The sequence below is a fragment of the Protopterus annectens genome, chromosome 2.part0 (genome assembly GCF_019279795.1).
Source record: "Protopterus annectens isolate FY-2018-M chromosome 2.part0, PAN1.0, whole genome shotgun sequence".
NCBI classification, from domain to species: Eukaryota; Metazoa; Chordata; order Ceratodontiformes; family Protopteridae; genus Protopterus; species Protopterus annectens.
The window spans coordinates 846,034,344-846,046,843 of NC_056728.1; positions in this window are offsets into that span (position 1 = coordinate 846,034,344).

The following is a 12,500-nucleotide window of genomic DNA, read 5'->3' on the forward strand; positions in this document are numbered from 1 at the left end:
AACTGATGACATTGCTAGATTAGGGATACATGATTGATGCAAGCAGAGTGGTGATAAAAGCTTGATGCCATGGGTAGGATGGTGGAAGCACATATTTATATTCAGATAATTTACATTTTTAATGCATCCCTTTATCAAAGTCCATTGTTAGAATATGAACCTAGAAACTCATCACAGTTACATCTCATGTCTAGAGAAATATTTAAATCATAAACAATTAATGTTAGGTGATATAAATGACCAAAACATCAGTTGGGTTGATTGTATTTCAAGTATAAGACTTCAGCAAGAATTTTTAGATTCCATTTTTATTTATGGGTTTCACAAGTAATAAGGAAACCTACAAGAGACAAAAACAACTTGGCAGTTATTATTAGCAATTCTAACAGGATAAATCAAAAGGTTAGTATTGCCCCCTCCACTAGGTAATTCAGAACATTATTCAGTAGAATTTGAAATAATACCATATGGCTTGAGTTAAAAATCTACAAAGAATAGACATGAGTACTGACTGATGGAATATGAGGAAATAAAAAGCTTTATATCTCAGACTGACTGACAGGAAGGGGCTAGTAGTGTCAGGGATTCTGGATACAGTATATTAGAAAAGATGCTATCAAAATTACTTGGTAAAATTATATCTACTGCTCAGCAAAGTTCTATCAAAAGAAAGCTCCCTTATGGGTCACACAATAAACTTGTCAAGGTATATAAAAAGAAACGTGTTCTTCAATAGTATAGAAAATACTCAAAATTAAGAATAAAATCTAAACTTATAAGATATGTACAGATTCTAAATCAAAACTTAGACAATAAAAAATCTTATTTGATAAAAATTTAACGTAATAAACTGAACAAAAAACATTTTATAAATATTTTAGTTCTGAAATTCAGTCTACAAACACAATACGTCATACATACTGATGGTGCAGTCAATATTTTTCTAGACTTGTACTTAAAACAGGTGACATTATCAACTAGCTATGAATCTGTAACTACTTAAAATGTCAAAATATGTTTCAATAACAGATAAAACAAATATGGTTGCTCCTTACTCCACATATTTGAGACCTTTGCTGGAATACAATAACTCATTATGCATTTATGCAGAAAGTCAACTTCAGAAACTGGAATCAGTATAAAGGAAATTTACCAAACACATACCTACAATCAGAGATTTAGGTTATCATACAGATGCTTCAAACTAAATGTGTTTTCACTTCATTACATATATTTTCAAGGAAGAGCACTTTTAACTTAAAAAGCATTCAATGATATAACATTTCAGGCTACATTAACCTTGGAAATTTACTCAAATACCTTAAGACAAAAATATTAAAACTTACATTTCTATGTTCATTTCTGCAAAACGTCTTTGACGTGTGAATACATTGCTCAAACTATTTTAAGTATATGGAATTGACTCCCACATAGACTAAGGGTTTTAGTTAGCTTATCACAATTTAAGAAGAAATTGGACTCCTGCATAGGAGATGAAGGATACAATCCTAAATTGTTGTAGTCAGTGTTTTTCAAAGGCCTTAGGTGCTAAAACACTACTACTACTACAACATATGAACTTGTAAATGCACTGATTAACAAGAAAATTTAACTTCAGAATCGAGACAAATTAAAAATAAAAAGAATCAAAACAGCAAAAGTATGGATACATTTTTGTCATATTCCTATTATTCCCACGTAAAGCTGATAGTCAACATGCATTTTCTGAAACAGAAAAGTTTGAAACTGTAATGCTTGCCATTATTTACTGACTGTAATCCTTAGTGATTTGCCAGGAAAAAAGCTCCAACTGCCCCTAACCCAACCTGACACCTTAGCTTAAGAAAAGCATTTCCATACTATTACCACTACACAAGGCAGCGTGTACATACACAATATACAAAAGAAAAACACCGACACAGTACTACAAGCTATCCCCTTACTTAACCCTTACTTTAAACGTAACCCACAAAAATGCACATACACACTCCTACAGACTATCCTTTTAACTAGGCCTTACAATAACCCTAACCTGGAAACACTCACACATAATTACTCCTGCCTCCTAACACTCCCTTGCCACAATCCATATGCCACCATTCCACAACTGCAACTTTTACCATCTACTCTATTTTGTAACATTTCACACCATTTGAAACACATTCATTGATTCACATGTGACTAAATGATGTAATTCCATGTGTGTGTGTGTGTGTGTGTGTGTGTGTGTGTGTGTGTGTCAGCATGAGACACATGAAACCGTAGCATCACTCCAATACCTGTATAAAACATACACATTTCTTTATTTCTATGTGGGCTTCGAAGTGTGGTTTTAAATTGGTTTTTAGTTTTGTGTCATATGTTTGCTATTCGAAGCTATTTAATTTACCTATTTTATTTTACATTTGTTTACCAGGGATGTCAGACTGGGCCAATCACCCAGTTTCAGTGGAGGCCTGGGGAGAAAAGCTTCATTACAAAAGCACACTGCAAACAATACAAGAAATCAATAACAATCAAGAATACATAACTTTGGTAAATATAGGCAGTAAATAGTTTATACATAAACAATAAAATATGAGAGAGTAATATGAAGTAAAAAAAAAGAAAGCTAACAAACTAGCATGAAATAGCTTGTGCCATCATAGAGAAATGACTGATCAATAGATCAGTATTGTGATTTTGGTGGTGAATATTTATGAGATACATGTATGGTATATGTACAAGAATATGGCTAATTGTTGCTAAACAGTGATAGCTAAGGCAATATTTAGGTGAAGAACAAGCAGGAAGGAATACGATGAAATTGTAGGAAGCTTGAGAGAGGTAAAGAGAAATAGAAATTCTGTGAGAGAAGGGATAGTTTGGATGTTATAATTTAGTAAAGGAAAAGATATTTTGGTTGTAAGAACAAGGACGGACAGAATGATCTGGATTAGTGTAGGCGCAAAGCCAGTTTTTGGTTATGTGTTCCTTAAGCAGTAGTTTAAATTTGGATGTGTTACTAGAATTTAGTATTGTCTGAGGCATGGAATTCCAAGACTTAGATATCTGGTGGGAGAATAGAGAGCTACCATAACAATTATTAGATTTAGTTACTTTGAGTTGTAGTTTGTTGGAGGATCTTAGTGGCCTGCTGTCTGAGTAGGGTTGCACTAAGCTCTTGAATACTGGACAGTTGTATGGTTGGTGGAAGTTGGAATGAATGAATGAAAGTTAGTTAGGTAAGGGATAGGATATTGGATAGTTCAATCCAGTTTAGTTTATGAAGTGCTGCACAGCGATGTGATCTGTAAGGGAGGTTAGTAGTGAATCCTGCAATTTTGTTATAGCAGGACGCCAATTTGTTTAAATGTGATTTTCTGAGATTAGTGAATGTTGGGAGGCATATAGAAGGGTAGAGAGTAGATGAGTCCTAGGTATGGGATGTCTAGTGGCCCCAGTTAGGTATGGCTTGACTCTGTGTAGTGAGCCTAGCTTAATGTGCAGCCTGTAACTCTGAAAAGCAGTCTCTGGAATCCCAGTTCTCACACAATGTCACTCGTCTGGTCAGGATAAAACAGACGAACATCTGTGGGTTCTGTTCAAGCAGCTTTATTATGTACAAACACATCAGGATTGAGGTTTAATAACATTAACTTCGGTAAACTTGTAAACAAACTAGCTATCACACTCACACATGCTCACTCTCTGGCTGAACTCTGAAAATGGCAGTGAAGCTAGCACATGCTTGCTATTTATATGCACATGCTATACTTGGAAATGCTTCTTAAAGGTACAACGCACAGACACTATTCTACATCCTCCCTTGAGAAATGAGTCATGCATTATTGACAACATTAATTGACATGCAATTGATGCAAAATAATTCTTTGACATGCAATTATATAGAACTAAATACATATAGACAATTGTGTCCAGGTTGCTGTGTATTTCACACTAGGTCTGGAAATACATCCAAATTGTGTGACATAGAAATTAGAACTAGGTCTAGCAACTGGGAGTGTCACTGCTGAATGTTCAACTTTGGGGACATTAGGAATGAAAGTAGAAGTTAAGACACATTCTGCAACAGGAACATTGTCTGGATTGCTCTGAGATCTAGAGTCTGTACCACAGGAACAATGCTGCAATATTGATTCTGAGACAGGAAGAAGATGTATGTGATTTCTCCCTGTATTCCACACCCTCAGATTCCATGAAGTAGGATCTCAGCTTGGCAAATATCCCTCTTACTTGACCAATCTGGTTGAAACCTTTCATCATTTGTATTCTCACTGTCTCTCATTTTTTCAATGCACAAAGAAATCTACTTGATTTATCATAGCTGGACTTCTGGAAAGAACACTTTCTGAATAGTTGGGCTTTGATTGTTCTGTTGTTCTTTGCTTTAGGCTTCAACAAACTGGAACTAATAGGCAATGTTGTTCTGGTTTTCCTAGAGAGAAGTCTCTGAGGAGGTGAGCCAAGTATATCATCACGGGGTATTTTTCTGAGACTGAGTAAATTCAAAAAGACATTGGTATTATCACGCTTTGACTTCTCTTGTAATTGCTTATTAATTGTGTAATTGCTCTGTACTGCACGCTCAGCGAGTCCATTTGACTGTGGCTATTCTGGACTACTAGTAACATGTACAAAATCTCATTCTTTTGTAAATTTCTGAAACAACTGACTGGTAAATTGGGTACCATTGTCAGAAATAACTGTGTGGACTACCATGGACTGAGAAATGATGTTTGAACTTGGTGATAACAGCAGTAAACTTTAGGTTAGGTAGTAAATCGATCTCAAACCAGTTTGAATAAGAGACTACCAACACTAAGTAATGCCGATTGTTCCACTCGAATACATCAGTGGCTACTGTTGACCAAAATAGTTCAGGAACTTGTCTTAGCTGAAAGTGTTTTTTTTTTGCAAATGCAGTTTAGTGCTATTGCATACTTAACAAGAAGAAAGCACTTTATCAATAGCTTTTGCTAGAGAAGACCAAAATGCTAGTCCTCTTAGCCTTCTTTTGGTAGTTTTGGAACTTGGGTGACCACGATGCAAAATCTGGATATATTCTAGCTCTAGGAAGCAGGAACAATAATTTTAGGACCTTTGAAAATGATGTTTTCTTCCATCAATATCTCATCTTTGTGAGGAAAATAAGTTTCCCCTTCTGGAGGTACACTAGATTGCTTTGATGGCCACCCCAAATTAATGAAGTGGTTGAGTTTTTGCAAAACTGGATCAGTCTTTGTATGATCTCTCAGCTCATCAAGTCTCATTGTAGAAAAATTCCACACTCCCGTGACATCAAAGTCAAAATTCTCTGCATTAATCTGGTCTGTTGTATTTCTGGGCGATTTGGATAAGAAGAAGTTTGCCTTTTGTATAGATCATTTTGAAATTGTACTTTTGCAATGTGAGCATCATTCATTGTAATCTCACTGGAGCTGAACGCATAGGCTTCTTTAAAATAGTGACTAGAGGTTGGTGATCAGTTTCAATCTGAATAGCTCGACCATAAATATAATCATGAAACTTTGAACACGCAGATACTATTGCCAAAAGTTCTTTCTCAGTTTGAGCATATTGCATCTCAGTTTGGGTATGAAATCTAGATGCAAAGGCTACTTGTCTGTCCTCTTAATGTATAACTGTGCCAAGACCAGGAAAGAGTTACTGGTTTATCAACATCATAGTATCTTAATGTAGGTGGGGTGGCAATTTTCTGGTTAAGGTCTTCAAATACACTCAGGTGCTGTTCCAACCAAGACCATGTAACATTTATGCACATCAGCTCTCTCAAAGGTGCTGTCAACTCACTGAAGTCTGGTATGAACTTACCTAAATAGTTGACCATACCAAAAAAAGTTGTGGAGCTTGAACATTATCCAGTGCTGGCATCTCAAAATGGCTGCTTGCTTGGATGGGTCTGGTCGCAAACCAGTGCTAGTAAATAAGTGTCCTCCATATGTAACTTCTGGTAGTCTGAATTTGCACTTCGGAGGATTGAGCTTGAAGTTCACTTCACGTGCTCTGTCTAGAACTTCCCTAAGGTTTCTGTCATGCTCTGCTTCACCATTGCCTCCAACCAATAGATCATCTACTATTATGGCACAAGGATAACCTGAAAAAATGTGCTCCATTGCACACTGAAAGAATTCACTTGCAGAATTTATTCCAAATGGCATCTTGAGGAATTTGTATCTTCCAAATGGGGTACTGAAAGTAGCCAGTAGTGAAGATTTGCAATCAAGCATCACTTGCCAAAATAAGCTTTTTGCATCCAAGACAGAAAAAAACAGTAGTGTTCGGTATTAGGGCTGCAACTTCCTTGACTGTATGCATAGAATGATGCAGTTTCTTTAATGCTTTTTTTCAAATCTCTTTGATCAGTGCATATTCTGATTTTGTCTGAGCCCTTTTTGTGGGCTGCTACCATTTAGTCGGTTCTGTAACTGGACAAATTACAACTTGCTGCACCATTTTATCCAAGTGAGCTTTGACTTTATTCTGCATAGCTATCAGAACTTTTCTTGCTGATCTGACCATTGGACTGACCTCTGGGTCTAACTTCATAGACTACACAACTAGAAGTTTGCCTAACTTGTCATCGAAAACATCAGCATACTCTGAGAAAATAGCTTCAGGAAAATTGAAACTGAGACGTGCTTATATGATGAACTTCTTTAGTAAAGAAAAGCAGATTCTTTCTTAAACCATCTCTGAGATCCAATAATGACTACACAGGTCTTTGGACCACATAGAATAGTAAGTTGTAGCAGTTCCTAGCCAAATAACATAAAGGCACTACTGAACCTTCTGTTTGAATTTCTTCACCTCCATAAACAGCAAGTTTCGCACAACTAGCCACATTAAGTTGCTCACCAGCTCTCACCTTAGCAAATGTGTCTGCTGACATAACATTACACTTTGTACCAGTGTCTACTTTGAGCTCGGTAGATTTACCATTGATCTGGACAGCACAAAACACTTCATTCCTTACCATCAAATTTATTGCATCAACCTTTTCATCAATTACTGATACACCATCAATGTAGAAAGTAGGGGTGCAGCTTTCTATATGATCAACTTGCTGTTTTTAAGTGACCCTTCTTTATAACTGTGTGAGGTTTACTTGATTTGCAAAAGTTATGAAATGGTTCCATTTTTTACACTTGTGGCATTGCTAACCAAATGCTAAGCACTTTTCTCTTTTAGACTCATGATTAGCACCACATTTGTAACAGTTAACAATAAAGCTTGATTTGAGTTTCGCTGACTCACTCTTGTACTGCACTGAGCATGCCCTTATCACTGAACTAGTCTTAGAACCTACTGGAAAACTACAGGTTTTACATGCCACACTCGCAGGGGATACAGCTGTCATGTGCTTGTTTTACTTTAAACATGCTCGTTTTGTTATTCCAAGGTAATTCCAAACCCCGCATGTGCTTTTCTGATATTCGCTTTATCAAATATCCTAATTTCAAACATTTTAATACATTCCATACCCTTATAATGCTCCATTTTATCTTTTTAATAAAATAAATTGTTTTTGCAAGTTTTCATTACCTTTGGTTCATTTCTGGCCCTTTTTTATATTTGGTTAACTCAGTTTAGCTTCATTGTTAACTCTGCACCCTGTAACGATGAAATGCAGTCTCTGGAATACCGGTTCTGACACTATGTGTCTTGTCTGGTCAGGATAAAACAGACAAACATCTATGGATTCTGTTCAAGCAGCTTTATTATGTACAAACACATCAGGATTGAGGCTTAATAACTTTAACTTAGAAAAACTTGTAAACAAATTAGCTATCACACTCATACATGCTCACTCTCTGGCTGCACTCTCAAAATGGCACTGAAGCTAGCATGTGCTTGCTATTTATATGCATGTGCTGTCATTGGAAATGCTTCTTAAAGGTGCAACACACATACTATTCTACAGGGTACTACTATGGAGACCGGTAATAAGGTGAAGAATTCATATTGCCACTTAACTGCCTGTTGATGGTCAGTTAAGTAACTGAGAAACCAGAAGAAGGCTGTAGCTTTTGGTGGGATACTGTATCAAAGACCTTAGACATATCAAGAAAGATAGATGAGATGAGGTGGTTGTCATTTCTAAGCTGGTTGATTGAGTTTGTAAAACTAACAAGGGCAGTGGTTGTACTGTGTTTAGGTCTGAAGCCATGTTGAGGTGCAGATAGGAGATTATTGCTTAGTAGATAGTCGAGGAGTTGTCAGTGTATGCATTTTTCAAGAATCCTGGCTATGGGAGGGAGGGAGGAAGGCAACTGGCCTGTAGTTTGAGAACTCAGTTGAGGAGCTGCCTTCGTGAAGAGGGATGATATAAGAGATTTTCCAGAGTTTGGGGATGTACTGCCCAGCAATGGAACTGCTTATTAGGAGAGATATAGGGTAGGAAATGGCATCTGCTGCTAGCTTTAGAAATTCACTGGGAAGTTGATTAGCTGCAATGGAGGAGGGCCTAAGTTTGGAAAGATGTTTTTGATGGTATTAGTTTGAATAATGTGTGAGTTTCTATTCTTATACTTTTCTGATGAAGTGCACGTGGAAGTAAAAGTATGAAAGTCTTTACACAAATATTGGAATGATGTTGTGGGAGTGAATGACCTCACAAGGTTTATTTTAGGGTAACTAAATGAGATTCAATCGATATCATCGTTTACGTCTGTAAGGAGGGTAAATCATTAGTGCTGAGCTGTCTTCTTTCCTCTCCAAGAATTCTGTGTAAATTCAAAGGTAAAATAATTGCCTAAAGTAACTGGCTTGTTAACTGGTGTTTATTTTATTTATTTTATTTTTAATTTGCATTTGTTTACCAAGGTGGTACACTGATTGTTTAGAGCAGTGTGTGTCTGCTTGATAGCAGATACACAACATAGTACATAGTACTTCTTTTAGGCAATGTCCAACTTATAAGCATGCTCACATAAATTCTAGCTGAAATAATAACAGTATTGGTATGCTCAATGCTAGAAGCTTAAACAACAAACTGTCACATTTTCAGGCTTACCTTGCCCTTTAACATACCCATATTTGCATAATTACTAAGTATCGGAACAATGGCTTCACTCCCTCCTTTCAAGGGACTGTGCTTATTATGCATGCAGGACCACTTAAAACTGTGGAGGGAGGTATCTGCAAAGTGCCCCATTGTCTTACAGATACTTAATAATACAAATTTAGACATTTTGCTGGCCCTGGATATCTCAACAAAACAAACTACCACATCATTGCTAAAAATGGGTCCCCTTCCATGTCCACTAGGAAACAGACTGATTGCTCATATCAGCTCAGTAAACTACAAATTAAGTCTAATACCATGTTTATGGGAGACTTTAATCACCCCTCTATGAGCTGGTAAACCTATACAACAGCCAATAAATGTGTCCTGAAGCTCCTTGATTTTTGAATATTAACACTCTTGAACAAACTATGTCCCCATCCACAGGAGTGTTAATATCCATAGGTTCATAGGTTCATAGGTTCATACTAGGCTATCTGCCCTAGGGCATTTATAAGCCTAGCCAGAGTGTGTTTGGCTTTCGCCACCCATTTTAAATTAATTTTGCTATACCCTTTCTCGAGGTTAGTATACTGTGCCTCAGTCTAACAGTGACACAAAAGTGATACCCGGGGTAAACCTATGATCCCCCATCCACTCATCAAGATTCCTCTTGAAGAGAGTCAATGAGGGACTCTGCCTAACCTGGACTGGGATTTTATTCCAGAGTGAAGGGAGCCTCTGGGTTATGAATCTGTCCCTCCAGCATGTCCTATTTATTTCAGTGCTGAGGTTCAAGTCTCTCGAGCGCGTAGCTCGATGGGATTTGGATTTTCTGAGGTGCAGCATGTCCATTAATTCCGGGTTGGACATGGCTTTATACGTCAGGCACAGATCGCCTCTGAGCAGGCAGTATGCCACTGAGTAGAGCTGGAGTTTCTTTAACCGGGCAGCATATGGCATCTGTTTGAGCCCTTTGATCCTCTTGGTGAGGTACGTTTGGGGTCTTTCCAGTTGCTGCAGGTGTCTGGTAAGGTACATCCCAAAAGGGGCATTGTACTCAATTATGGGCCTGATGAGGGACGAGTAAAGAGGCACGATGACCTCCCCTGATCTAGATTTGAATCCCTTCATGATTAGGTGGGCTATATAAAATGTTTTTCTAACCACTTTGGCCACTTGGTTGTCAAATGAGAGATTGCTATCAACTTGGGTCCACAGGTCCCTAATTACTTCTTCTGTACTTAATGGATTACCACCTATGTGGTAATTTGTGGGCACTTTGTTTTTGCCAAAGGGGATGACTATACACTTTTTGGCATTTAGCTTGAGGCCATGGCTCTGGCACCAGTTGTCTGTTTCTATGAGGCCCTTTTGGAGGATGCTTGTGTTGGCTGGAGAGTCGATTATAGCGCCAAGTTTGCAGTCATCTGCGAACTTGGTCAGCCACAGTCCTTCCGTGTTGGTCTGTACCTCCAAGAAATATATACCGAACAGGAGAGGTCCCAGGACTGAGCCTTGTGGGACGCCACTTGTAACTGGTTTGGAGTCTGACATGACTCCAGCAATTCTAACCATGTGGGTTCTGTCCTTGAGCCAGTTTGCAACCCATCTAGTGACATAGGGGTTTATATTTAAGCTGGTGAGCTTATCTATAATACCCAAGTGGGGTATTGTATCGAAGGCTTTTGCGAGGTCCAGGTAGGCTGTGTGGACCACCTTCCCCTCGTCAATGGCCTTGGTGACTGTTTCAAAGAAATCGACCAGGTTTAAGAGACAGGATCTGCCCTTAACAAAGCAGAACTGGGTAGGATCCAGTGTCTGTAGGTCCCCAATATCTTTTTTTATGAGGTCCATGATAATCCTTTCCATAGCTTTGCAGACCACGCTAGTCAGGCTTATGGGGTGATAGTTTCCAGGATCTGTTGAGGCACCACCTTTGTGGAGAGGGACCACTGTTGCTGTACGCCACTCTTTGGGTACATATCATGTGGTAAGGCTGAGATTGAACAGTAGTTTTATGTTTGGGTTTAGCTCTTCTTGGAGTTCATGTAGGACGCAGCCCGGGACATTGTCTGGTCCCATTGATGCTGTGTTTTTTGCTTTGGAGTGGGCGGCTCTTACCTGAGCATCTGAGATGTCAGGGGGGCAGCACTCTGCTGGGATAGATATTTGCCCTTTTGGTGGGGAGTTTGCGCTGAACCTGTCAGCTAGGATGTTGGCAATGTCTGTGGGTTCGGTGTATTTTTGTCATTTTGCACTAATTCTGAGCATATCTGGGAATTCCCACCCAGGTTCCTAACATAACTAAAGAAAGCCTTGTGATTATCCTTAGTGTCCTGTGCAATTTTTCTCTCGAAGCTGGCCTTAGACGATTTTATGAGTGCCCGTAGTTTTTTGCTAACACTGATCAGAGATGCCTTCCCTTTTTTGGGATTTTGCTCTATCATGTAGTAGCTTCCTCCTTCTATTGTATAGTTTGTTTAAGGCTGGGATCCACCAGACAGGATGTCTGCCTTTGGAGGATTGGGTCTTGGTTTTATTTGGGATTGCATGATCCATGCATTCCTGAAGGTGTTTATAGAATGCGTTTATAAAGGATTCTGCGGTCTGGGCCGTATTTTCCACAGGCCTGGAGGCTTTGAAGGATTCCACCTCAGTTTTGAGGAGTGTGAAATTTGCTTTAGAGAAGTTTTTCACTGTGGTTTTCTGGGCAGGGAGTGGGGTCGGGATGTGAATATCCAGTGAGATTAGTTTATGGTCTGATCTTACCAGTGAGGGATACACTTCTGGTCTGGAGCATGTTGGTGATGATCAGGTCCAGTATGTTTTCCCCTCTTGTGGGAGTGGTAACAAGTTGTTCCATAGCATTTGAGTTTATAAATTCTAGGAACCTTTGAGCTAGGGTGTTGGAGCTAGAGTAATGCTCCCAGTCTATGTTTGGGTAGTTGAAGTCGCCCAATATAATGGTGTTTGGAGAGACCTTCATATTTTCCAGTGTTCTCAGGAAGGCTGAGTGGGGTTCCTGGGTTTGGGAGGGTGGTCTGTAGCAGGCTATAAACTGGAAGGCAGTTTTACCCACTGTTAGTTGCACATGGATAGTCTCTGATGCTTCGTGCTGTGCCACCAACCTGGAGGTGTGGGTATCTTTGATGAATATTGATACTCCCCCTCCTTTTCTGGTTCGGTCCAAGTTTTGGGGCCGAAAAGCATGGTATGAGGTATAACCTGGTAGTGCTGGGGTACTCTCGGGAGCCTTGAACCAGATTTCTGTTACTGCACAGATATCGATGTTCTCCATGCTAAGGAGAGTTTCGAGTGCATGCACCTTGAGGTTTAGACTTCTGGCGTTGAGTAGCATTACTCTTAGTTTCTTATCCCTTGTGATACCTATGGAGGTGGGTTTGTCTTTTGAGCCTTGCCTAAAAAAGGCACTATGGGGGTAGCAAGAGCCTTTGCCAATATCTGAAAG